Below are 12,508 nucleotides of genomic sequence, written 5' to 3' on the forward strand. Positions count from 1 at the left end.
CGGTTTGAAGTTCCTGCAGTTTTCACTGTAAAATCGAGTTGAAGCTTGTACCTCTCCATATATATGTATGGAATGGAGTTTGCAACTGAAAAGAAACTCTGTGTTCCCAACTAGCTATATGAAGGACGGCTTTCACACACACTTATCTCTCAGAACTGAGCATGTGGAGAGACGTTCGTTCATCTAGCACAAAGGGAACGGGTTGCAGGAGCAACTTTTACTCTGGTTTCTCTGTCTGTTTCCTAGTGCCGGTTTGAAGTTCCTGCAGTTTTCACTGTAAAATCGAGTTGAAGCTTGTACCTCTCCATATATATGTATAGAATGGAGTTTGCAACTGAAAAGAAACTCTGTGTTCCCAACTAGCTAGGTGAAGGACGGCTTTCACACACACCTATCTCTCAGAACTGAGCATGTGGAGAGACGTTCGTTCATCTAGCACAAAGGGAACGGGTTGCAGGAGCAACTTTTACTCTGGTTTGTCTGTCTGTTTCCTAGTGCCGGTTTGAAGTTCCTGCAGTTTTCACTGTAAAATCGAGTTGAAGCTTGTACCTCTCCATATATATGTATGGAATGGAGTTTGCAACTGAAAAGAAACTCTGTGTTCCCAACTAGCTAGGTGAAGGACGGCTTTCACACACACCTATCTCTCAGAACTGAGCATGTGGAGAGACGTTCGTTCATCTAGCACAAAGGGAACGGGTTGCAGGAGCAACTTTTACTCTGGTTTGTCTGTCTGTATCCTAGTGCCGGTTTGAAGTTCCTGCAGTTTTCACTGTAAAATCGAGTTGAAGCTTGTACCTCTCCATATATAAGTATGGAATGGAGTTTGCAACTGAAAAGAAACTCTGTGTTCCCAAATAACTAGTTAAAGGACGGCTTTCACACACACCTATCTCTCAGAACTGAGCATGTGGAGAGACGTTCGTTCATCTAGCACAAAGGGAACGGGATGCCGGGGCAACTTTTACTCTGGTTTCTCTGTCTGTTTCCTAGTGCCGGTTTGAAGTTCCTGCAGTTTTCACTGTAAAATCGAGTTGAAGTTTGTACCTCTCCATATATATGAATGGAATGGAGTTTGCAACTGAAAAGATACTCTGTGTTCCCAACTAGCTAGGTGAAGGACGGCTTTCACACACACCTATCTCTCAGAACTGAGCATGTGGAGAGACGTTCGTTCATCTAGCACAAAGGGAACGGGTTGCAGGAGCAACTTTTACTCTGGTTTCTCTGTCTGTTCCCTAGTGCCGGTTTGAAGTTCCTGCAGTTTTCACTGTAAAATCGAGTTGAAGCTTGTACCTCTCCATATATATGTATGGAATGGAGTTTGCAACTGAAAAGAAACTCTGTGTTCCCAACTAGCTAGGTGAAGGACGGCTTTCACACACACCTATCTCTCAGAACTGAGCATGTGGAGAGACGTTCGTTCATCTAGCACAAAGGGAACGGGTTGCAGGAGCAACTTTTACTCTGGTTTCTCTGTCTGTTTCCTAGTGCCGGTTTGAAGTTCCTGCAGTTTTCACTGTAAAATCGAGTTGAAGCTTGTACCTCTCCATATATATGTATGGAATGGAGTTTGCAACTGAAAAGAAACTCTGTGTTCCCAACTAGCTAGGTGAAGGACGGCTTTCACACACACCTATCTCTCAGAACTGAGCATGTGGAGAGACGTTCGTTCATCTAGCACAAAGGGAACGGGTTGCAGGAGCAACTTTTACTCTGGTTTCTCTGTCTGTTTCCTAGTGCCGGTTTGAAGTTCCTGCAGTTTTCACTGTAAAATCGAGTTGAAGCTTGTACCTCTGCATATATATTTATGGAATGGAGTTTGCAACTGAAAAGAAACTCTGTGTTCCCAACCTGCTAGGTGAAGGACGGCTTTCACACACACCTATCTCTCAGAACTGAGCATGTGGAGAGACGTTCGTTCATGTAGCACAAAGGGAACGGGTTGCAGGAGCAACTTTTACTCTGGTTTCTCTGTCTGTTTCCTAGTGCCGGTTTGAAGTTCCTGCAGTTTTCACTGTAAAATCGAGTTGAAGCTTCTACCTCTCCATATATATGTATGGAATGGAGTTTGCAACTGAAAAGAAACTCTGTGTTCCCAACTAGCTAGGTGAAGGACGGCTTTCAGGCACACCTATCTCTCAGAACTGAGCATGTGGAGAGACGTTCGTTCATCTAGCACAAAGGGAACGGGTTGCAGGAGCAACTTTTCCTCTGGTTTCTCTGTCTGTTTCCTAGTGCCGGTTTGAAGTTCCTGCAGTTTTCACTGTAAAATCGAGTTGAAGCTTGTACCTCTCCATATATATGTATGGAATGGAGTTTGCAACTGAAAAGAAACTCTGTGTTCCCAACCTGCTAGGTGAAGGACGGCTTTCAGGCACACCTATCTCTCAGAACTGAGCATGTGGAGAGACGTTCGTTCATCTAGCACAAAGGGAACGGGTTGCAGGAGCAACTTTTCCTCTGGTTTCTCTGTCTGTTTCCTAGTGCCGGTTTGAAGTTCCTGCAGTTTTCACTGTAAAATCGAGTTGAAGCTTGTACCTCTCCATATATATGTATGGAATGGAGTTTGCAACTGAAAAGAAACTCTGTGTTCCCAACCTGCTAGGTGAAGGACGGCTTTCACACACACCTATCTCTCAGAACTGAGCATGTGGAGAGACGTTCGTTCATGTAGCACAAAGGGAACGGGTTGCAGGAGCAACTTTTACTCTGGTTTCTCTGTCTGTTTCCTAGTGCCGGTTTGAAGTTCCTGCAGTTTTCACTGTAAAATCGAGTTGAAGCTTGTACCTCTCCATATATATGTATGGAATGGAGTTTGCAACTGAAAAGAAACTCTGTGTTCCCAACTAGCTAGGTGAAGGACGGCTTTCACACACACCTATCTCTCAGAACTGAGCATGTGGAGAGACGTTCGTTCATCTAGCACAAAGGGAACGGGTTGCAGGAGCAACTTTTCCTCTGGTTTCTCTGTCTGTTTCCTAGTGCCGGTTTGAAGTTCCTGCAGTTTTCACTGTAAAATCGAGTTGAAGCTTGTACCTCTCCATATATATGTATAGAATGGAGTTTGCAACTGAAAAGAAACTCTGTGTTCCCAACTAGCTAGGTGAAGGACGGCTTTCACACACACCTATCTCTCAGAACTGAGCATGTGGAGAGACGTTCGTTCATCTAGCACAAAGGGAACGGGTTGCAGGAGCAACTTTTACTCTGGTTTGTCTGTCTGTTTCCTAGTGCCGGTTTGAAGTTCCTGCAGTTTTCACTGTAAAATCGAGTTGAAGCTTGTACCTCTCCATATATATGTATGGAATGGAGTTTGCAACTGAAAAGAAACTCTGTGTTCCCAACTAGCTAGGTGAAGGACGGCTTTCACACACACCTATCTCTCAGAACTGAGCATGTGGAGAGACGTTCGTTCATCTAGCACAAAGGGAACGGGTTGCAGGAGCAACTTTTACTCTGGTTTGTCTGTCTGTATCCTAGTGCCGGTTTGAAGTTCCTGCAGTTTTCACTGTAAAATCGAGTTGAAGCTTGTACCTCTCCATATATAAGTATGGAATGGAGTTTGCAACTGAAAAGAAACTCTGTGTTCCCAAATAACTAGTTAAAGGACGGCTTTCACACACACCTATCTCTCAGAACTGAGCATGTGGAGAGACGTTCGTTCATCTAGCACAAAGGGAACGGGATGCCGGGGCAACTTTTACTCTGGTTTCTCTGTCTGTTTCCTAGTGCCGGTTTGAAGTTCCTGCAGTTTTCACTGTAAAATCGAGTTGAAGTTTGTACCTCTCCATATATATGAATGGAATGGAGTTTGCAACTGAAAAGATACTCTGTGTTCCCAACTAGCTAGGTGAAGGACGGCTTTCACACACACCTATCTCTCAGAACTGAGCATGTGGAGAGACGTTCGTTCATCTAGCACAAAGGGAACGGGTTGCAGGAGCAACTTTTACTCTGGTTTCTCTGTCTGTTCCCTAGTGCCGGTTTGAAGTTCCTGCAGTTTTCACTGTAAAATCGAGTTGAAGCTTGTACCTCTCCATATATATGTATGGAATGGAGTTTGCAACTGAAAAGAAACTCTGTGTTCCCAACTAGCTAGGTGAAGGACGGCTTTCACACACACCTATCTCTCAGAACTGAGCATGTGGAGAGACGTTCGTTCATCTAGCACAAAGGGAACGGGTTGCAGGAGCAACTTTTACTCTGGTTTCTCTGTCTGTTTCCTAGTGCCGGTTTGAAGTTCCTGCAGTTTTCACTGTAAAATCGAGTTGAAGCTTGTACCTCTCCATATATATGTATGGAATGGAGTTTGCAACTGAAAAGAAACTCTGTGTTCCCAACTAGCTAGGTGAAGGACGGCTTTCACACACACCTATCTCTCAGAACTGAGCATGTGGAGAGACGTTCGTTCATCTAGCACAAAGGGAACGGGTTGCAGGAGCAACTTTTACTCTGGTTTCTCTGTCTGTTTCCTAGTGCCGGTTTGAAGTTCCTGCAGTTTTCACTGTAAAATCGAGTTGAAGCTTGTACCTCTGCATATATATTTATGGAATGGAGTTTGCAACTGAAAAGAAACTCTGTGTTCCCAACCTGCTAGGTGAAGGACGGCTTTCACACACACCTATCTCTCAGAACTGAGCATGTGGAGAGACGTTCGTTCATGTAGCACAAAGGGAACGGGTTGCAGGAGCAACTTTTACTCTGGTTTCTCTGTCTGTTTCCTAGTGCCGGTTTGAAGTTCCTGCAGTTTTCACTGTAAAATCGAGTTGAAGCTTCTACCTCTCCATATATATGTATGGAATGGAGTTTGCAACTGAAAAGAAACTCTGTGTTCCCAACTAGCTAGGTGAAGGACGGCTTTCAGGCACACCTATCTCTCAGAACTGAGCATGTGGAGAGACGTTCGTTCATCTAGCACAAAGGGAACGGGTTGCAGGAGCAACTTTTCCTCTGGTTTCTCTGTCTGTTTCCTAGTGCCGGTTTGAAGTTCCTGCATTTTTCACTGTAAAATCGAGTTGAAGCTTGTACCTCTCCATATATATGTATGGAATGGAGTTTGCAACTGAAAAGAAACTCTGTGTTCCCAACCTGCTAGGTGAAGGACGGCTTTCACACACACCTATCTCTCAGAACTGAGCATGTGGAGAGACGTTCGTTCATGTAGCACAAAGGGAACGGGTTGCAGGAGCAACTTTTACTCTGGTTTCTCTGTCTGTTTCCTAGTGCCGGTTGGAAGTTCCTGCAGTTTTCACTGTAAAATCGAGTTGAAGCTTGTACCTCTCCATATATATGTATGGAATGGAGTTTGCAACTGAAAAGAAACTCTGTGTTCCCAACTAGCTAGGTGAAGGACGGCTTTCACACACACCTATCTCTCAGAACTGAGCATGTGGAGAGACGTTCGTTCATCTAGCACAAAGGGAACGGGTTGCAGGAGCAACTTTTCCTCTGGTTTCTCTGTCTGTTTCCTAGTGCCGGTTTGAAGTTCCTGCAGTTTTCACTGTAAAATCGAGTTGAAGCTTGTACCTCTCCATATATATGTATGGAATGGAGTTTGCAACTGAAAAGAAACTCTGTGTTCCCAACTAGCTATATGAAGGACGGCTTTCACACACACTTATCTCTCAGAACTGAGCATGTGGAGAGACGTTCGTTCATCTAGCACAAAGGGAACGGGTTGCAGGAGCAACTTTTTCTCTGGTTTCTCTGTCTGTTTCCTAGTGCCGGTTTGAAGTTCCTGCAGTTTTCACTGTAAAATCGAGTTGAAGCTTGTACCTCTCCATATATATGTATGGAATGGAGTTGGCAACTGAAAAGAATCTCTGTGTTCCCAACTAGCTAGGTGAAGGACGGCTTTCACACACACCTATCTCTCAGAACTGAGCATGTGGAGAGACGTTCGTTCATCTAGCACAAAGGGAACGGGTTGCAGGAGCAACTTTTACTCTGGTTTCTCTGTCTGTTTCCTAGTGCCGGTTTGAAGTTCCTGCAGTTTTCACTGTAAAATCGAGTTGAAGCTTGTACCTCTGCATATATATTTATGGAATGGAGTTTGCAACTGAAAAGAAACTCTGTGTTCCCAACCTGCTAGGTGAAGGACGGCTTTCACACACACCTATCTCTCAGAACTGAGCATGTGGAGAGACGTTCGTTCATGTAGCACAAAGGGAACGGGTTGCATTAGCAACTTTTACTCTGGTTTCTCTGTCTGTTTCCTAGTGCCGGTTTGAAGTTCCTGCAGTTTTCACTGTAAAATCGAGTTGAAGCTTGTACCTCTCCATATATATGTATGGAATGGAGTTTGCAACTGAAAAGAAACTCTGTGTTCCCAACTAGCTAGGTGAAGGACGGCTTTCACACACACCTATCTCTCAGAACTGAGCATGTGGAGAGACGTTCGTTCATCTAGCACAAAGGGAACGGGTTGCAGGAGCAACTTTTACTTTGGTTTCTCTGTCTGTTTCCTAGTGCCGGTTTGAAGTTCCTGCAGTTTTCACTGTAAAATCGAGTTGAAGCTTGTACCTCTCCATATATATGTATGGAATGGAGTTTGCAACTGAAAAGAAACTCTGTGTTCCCAACTAGCTATATGAAGGACGGCTTTCACACACACTTATCTCTCAGAACTGAGCATGTGGAGAGACGTTCGTTCATCTAGCACAAAGGGAACGGGTTGCAGGAACAACTTTTTCTCTGGTTTCTCTGTCTGTTTCCTAGTGCCGGTTTGAAGTTCCTGCAGTTTTCACTGTAAAATCGAGTTGAAGCTTGTACCTCTCCATATATATGTATAGAATGGAGTTTGCAACTGAAAAGAAACTCTGTGTTCCCAACTAGCTAGGTGAAGGACGGCTTTCACACACACCTATCTCTCAGAACTGAGCATGTGGAGAGACGTTCGTTCATCTAGCACAAAGGGAACGGGTTGCAGGAGCAACTTTTACTCTGGTTTGTCTGTCTGTTTCCTAGTGCCGGTTTGAAGTTCCTGCAGTTTTCACTGTAAAATCGAGTTGAAGCTTGTACCTCTCCATATATATGTATGGAATGGAGTTTGCAACTGAAAAGAAACTCTGTGTTCCCAACTAGCTAGGTGAAGGACGGCTTTCACACACACCTATCTCTCAGAACTGAGCATGTGGAGAGACGTTCGTTCATCTAGCACAAAGGGAACGGGTTGCAGGAGCAACTTTTACTCTGGTTTCTCTGTCTGTTCCCTAGTGCCGGTTTGAAGTTCCTGCAGTTTTCACTGTAAAATCGAGTTGAAGCTTGTACCTCTCCATATATATGTATGGAATGGAGTTTGCAACTGAAAAGAAACTCTGTGTTCCCAACTAGCTAGGTGAAGGACGGCTTTCACACACACCTATCTCTCAGAACTGAGCATGTGGAGAGACGTTCGTTCATCTAGCACAAAGGGAACGGGTTGCAGGAGCAACTTTTCCTCTGGTTTCTCTGTCTGTTTCCTAGTGCCGGTTTGAAGTTCCTGCAGTTTTCACTGTAAAATCGAGTTGAAGCTTGTACCTCTCCATATATATGTATGGAATGGAGTTTGCAACTGAAAAGAAACTCTGTGTTCCCAACTAGCTAGGTGAAGGACGGCTTTCACACACACCTATCTCTCAGAACTGAGCATGTGGAGAGACGTTCGTTCATCTAGCACAAAGGGAACGGGTTGCAGGAGCAACTTTTACTCTGGTTTCTCTGTCTGTTTCCTAGTGCCGGTTTGAAGTTCCTGCAGTTTTCACTGTAAAATCGAGTTGAAGCTTGTACCTCTCCATATATATGTATGGAATGGAGTTTGCAACTGAAAAGAAACTCTGTGTTCCCAACTAGCTAGGTGAAGGACGGCTTTCACACTCACCTATCTCTCAGAACTGAGCATGTGGAGAGACGTTCGTTCATCTAGCACAAAGGGAACGGGTTGCAGGAGCAACTTTTACTCTGGTTTCTCTGTCTGTTTCCTAGTGCCGGTTTGAAGTTCCTGCAGTTTTCACTGTAAAATCGAGTTGAAGCTTGTACCTCTCCATATATATGTATGGAATGGAGTTTGCAACTGAAAAGAAACTCTGTGTTCCCTACTAGCTAGGTGAAGGACGGCTTTCACACACACCTATCTCTCAGAACTGAGCATGTGGAGAGACGTTCGTTCATCTAGCACAAAGGGAACGGGTTGCAGGAGCAACTTTTACTCTGGTTTGTCTGTCTGTTTCCTAGTGCCGGTTTGAAGTTCCTGCAGTTTTCACTGTAAAATCGAGGTGAAGCTTGTACCTCTCCATATATATGTATGGAATGGAGTTTGCAACTGAAAAGAAACTCTGTGTTCCCAACTAGCTAGGTGAAGGACGGCTTTCACACACACCTATCTCTCAGAACTGAGCATGTGGAGAGACGTTCGTTCATCTAGCACAAAGGGAACGGGTTGCAGGAGCAACTTTTACTGTGGTTTCTCTGTTTCCTAGTGCCGGTTTGAAGTTCCTGCAGTTTTCACTGTAAAATCGAGTTGAAGCTTGTACCTCTCCATATGTATGTAGGGAATGGAGTTTGCAACTGAAAAGAAACTCTGTGTTCCCAACTAGCTATGTGAAGGACGGCTTTCACACACACCTATCTCTCAGAACTGAGCATGTGGAGAGACGTTCGTTCATCTAGCACAAAGGGAACGGGTTGCAGGAGCAACTTTTTCTCTGGTTTCTCTGTCTGTTTCCTAGTGCCGGTTTGAAGTTCCTGCAGTTTTTCACTGTAAAATCGAGTTGAAGCTTGTACCTCTCCATATATATGTATGGAATGGAGTTTGCAACTGAAAAGAAACTCTGTGTTCCCAACTAGCTAGGTGGAGGACGGCTTTCACACACACTTATCTCTCAGAACTGAGCATGTGGAGAGACGTTCGTTCATCTCGCACAAAGGGAACTGGTTGCAGGAGCAACTTTTCCTCTGGTTTCTCTGTCTGTTTCCTAGTGCCGGTTTGAAGTTCCTGCAGTTTTCACTGTAAAATCGAGTTGAAGCTTGTACCTCTCCATATATATGTATGGAATGGAGTTTGCAACTGAAAAGAAACTCTGTGTTCCCAACTAGCTAGGTGAAGGACGGCTTTCACGCACACCTATCTCTCAGAACTGAGCATGTGGAGAGACGTTCGTTCATCTAGCACAAAGGGAACGGGTTGCAGGAGCAACTTTTACTCTGGTTTCTCTGTCTGTTTCCTAGTGCCGGTTTGAAGTTCCTGCAGTTTTCACTGTAAAATCGAGTTGAAGCTTGTACCTCTCCATATATATGTATGGAATGGAGTTTGCAACTGAAAAGAAACTCTGTGTTCCCTACTAGCTAGGTGAAGGACGGCTTTCACACACACCTATCCCTCAGAACTGAGCATGTGGAGAGACGTTCGTTCATCTAGCACAAAGGGAACGGGTTGCAGGAGCAACTTTTACTCTGGTTTGTCTGTCTGTTTCCTAGTGCCGGTTTGAAGTTCCTGCAGTTTTCACTGTAAAATCGAGGTGAAGCTTGTACCTCTCCATATATATGTATGGAATGGAGTTTGCAACTGAAAAGAAACTCTGTGTTCCCAACTAGCTAGGTGAAGGACGGCTTTCACACACACCTATCTCTCAGAACTGAGCATGTGGAGAGACGTTCGTTCATCTAGCACAAAGGGAACGGGTTGCAGGAGCAACTTTTACTGTGGTTTCTCTGTTTCCTAGTGCCGGTTTGAAGTTCCTGCAGTTTTCACTGTAAAATCGAGTTGAAGCTTGTACCTCTCCATATGTATGTAGGGAATGGAGTTTGCAACTGAAAAGAAACTCTGTGTTCCCAACTAGCTATGTGAAGGACGGCTTTCACACACACCTATCTCTCAGAACTGAGCATGTGGAGAGACGTTCGTTCATCTAGCACAAAGGGAACGGGTTGCAGGAGCAACTTTTTCTCTGGTTTCTCTGTCTGTTTCCTAGTGCCGGTTTGAAGTTCCTGCAGTTTTCACTGTAAAATCGAGTTGAAGCTTGTACCTCTCCATATATATGTATGGAATGGAGTTTGCAACTGAAAAGAAACTCTGTGTTCCCAACTAGCTAGGTGAAGGACGGCTTTCACACACACCTATCTCTCAGAACTGAGCATGTGGAGAGACGTTCGTTCATCTCGCACAAAGGGAACGGGTTGCAGGAGCAACTTTTTCTCTGGTTTCTCTGTCTGTTTCCTAGTGCCGGTTTGAAGTTCCTGCAGTTTTCACTGTAAAATCGAGTTGAAGCTTGTACCTCTCCATATATATGTATGGAATGGAGTTTGCAACTGAAAAGAAACTCTGTGTTCCCAACTAGCTAGGTGAAGGACGGCTTTCACACACACCTATCTCTCAGAACTGAGCATGTGGAGAGACGTTCGTTCATCTAGCACAAAGGGAACGGGTTGCAGGAGCAACTTTTACTCTGGTTTGTCTGTCTGTTTCCTAGTGCCGGTTTGAAGTTCCTGCAGTTTTCACTGTAAAATCGAGGTGAAGCTTGTACCTCTCCATATATATGTATGGAATGGAGTTTGCAACTGAAAAGAAACTCTGTGTTCCCAACCTGCTAGGTGAAGGACGGCTTTCACACACACCTATCTCTCAGAACTGAGCATGTGGAGAGACGTTCATTCATGTAGCACAAAGGGAACGGGTTGCATTAGCAACTTTTACTCTGGTTTCTCTGTCTGTTTCCTAGTGCCGGTTTGAAGTTCCTGCAGTTTTCACTGTAAAATCGAGTTGAAGCTTGTACCTCTCCATATATATGTATGGAATGGAGTTTGCAACTGAAAAGAAACTCTGTGTTCCCAACTAGCTAGGTGAAGGACGGCTTTCACACACACCTATCTCTCAGAACTGAGCATGTGGAGAGACGTTCGTTCATCTAGCACAAAGGGAACGGGTTGCAGGAGCAACTTTTACTTTGGTTTCTCTGTCTGTTTCCTAGTGCCGGTTTGAAGTTCCTGCAGTTTTCACTGTAAAATCGAGTTGAAGCTTGTACCTCTCCATATATATGTATGGAATGGAGTTTGCAACTGAAAAGAAACTCTGTGTTCCCAACTAGCTATATGAAGGACGGCTTTCACACACACTTATCTCTCAGAACTGAGCATGTGGAGAGACGTTCGTTCATCTGGCACAAAGGGAACGGGTTGCAGGAACAACTTTTTCTCTGGTTTCTCTGTCTGTTTCCTAGTGCCGGTTTGAAGTTCCTGCAGTTTTCACTGTAAAATCGAGTTGAAGCTTCTACCTCTCCATATATATGTATAGAATGGAGTTTGCAACTGAAAAGAAACTCTGTGTTCCCAACTAGCTAGGTGAAGGACGGCTTTCACACACACCTATCTCTCAGAACTGAGCATGTGGAGAGACGTTCGTTCATCTAGCACAAAGGGAACGGGTTGCAGGAGCAACTTTTACTCTGGTTTGTCTGTCTGTTTCCTAGTGCCGGTTTGAAGTTCCTGCAGTTTTCACTGTAAAATCGAGTTGAAGCTTGTACCTCTCCATATATATGTATGGAATGGAGTTTGCAACTGAAAAGAAACTCTGTGTTCCCAACTAGCTAGGTGAAGGACGGCTTTCACACACACCTATCTCTCAGAACTGAGCATGTGGAGAGACGTTCGTTCATCTAGCACAAAGGGAACGGGTTGCAGGAGCAACTTTTACTCTGGTTTCTCTGTCTGTTCCCTAGTGCCGGTTTGAAGTTCCTGCAGTTTTCACTGTAAAATCGAGTTGAAGCTTGTACCTCTCCATATATATGTATGGAATGGAGTTTGCAACTGAAAAGAAACTCTGTGTTCCCAACTAGCTAGGTGAAGGACGGCTTTCACACACACCTATCTCTCAGAACTGAGCATGTGGAGAGACGTTCGTTCATCTAGCACAAAGGGAACGGGTTGCAGGAGCAACTTTTCCTCTGGTTTCTCTGTCTGTTTCCTAGTGCCGGTTTGAAGTTCCTGCAGTTTTCACTGTAAAATCGAGTTGAAGCTTGTACCTCTCCATATGTATGTTGGGAATGGAGTTTGCAACTGAAAAGAAACTCTGTGTTCCCAACTAGCTATGTGAAGGACGGCTTTCACACACACCTATCTCTCAGAACTGAGCATGTGGAGAGACGTTCGTTCATCTAGCACAAAGGGAACGGGTTGCAGGAGCAACTTTTTCTCTGGTTTCTCTGTCTGTTTCCTAGTGCCGGTTTGAAGTTCCTGCAGTTTTCACTGTAAAATCGAGTTGAAGCTTGTACCTCTCCATATATATGTATGGAATGGAGTTTGCAACTGAAAAGAAACTCTGTGTTCCCAACTAGCTAGGTGGAGGACGGCTTTCACACACACTTATCTCTCAGAACTGAGCATGTGGAGAGACGTTCGTTCATCTCGCACAAAGGGAACGGGTTGCAGGAGCAACTTTTTCTCTGGTTTCTCTGTCTGTTTCCTAGTGCCGGTTTGAAGTTCCTGCAGTTTTCACTGTAAAATCGAGTTGAAGCTTGTACCTCTCCATATATAT

The sequence above is a fragment of the Camelus bactrianus genome, chromosome 25 (assembly GCF_048773025.1).
Source record: "Camelus bactrianus isolate YW-2024 breed Bactrian camel chromosome 25, ASM4877302v1, whole genome shotgun sequence".
Classification (NCBI taxonomy): Eukaryota; Metazoa; Chordata; class Mammalia; order Artiodactyla; family Camelidae; genus Camelus; species Camelus bactrianus.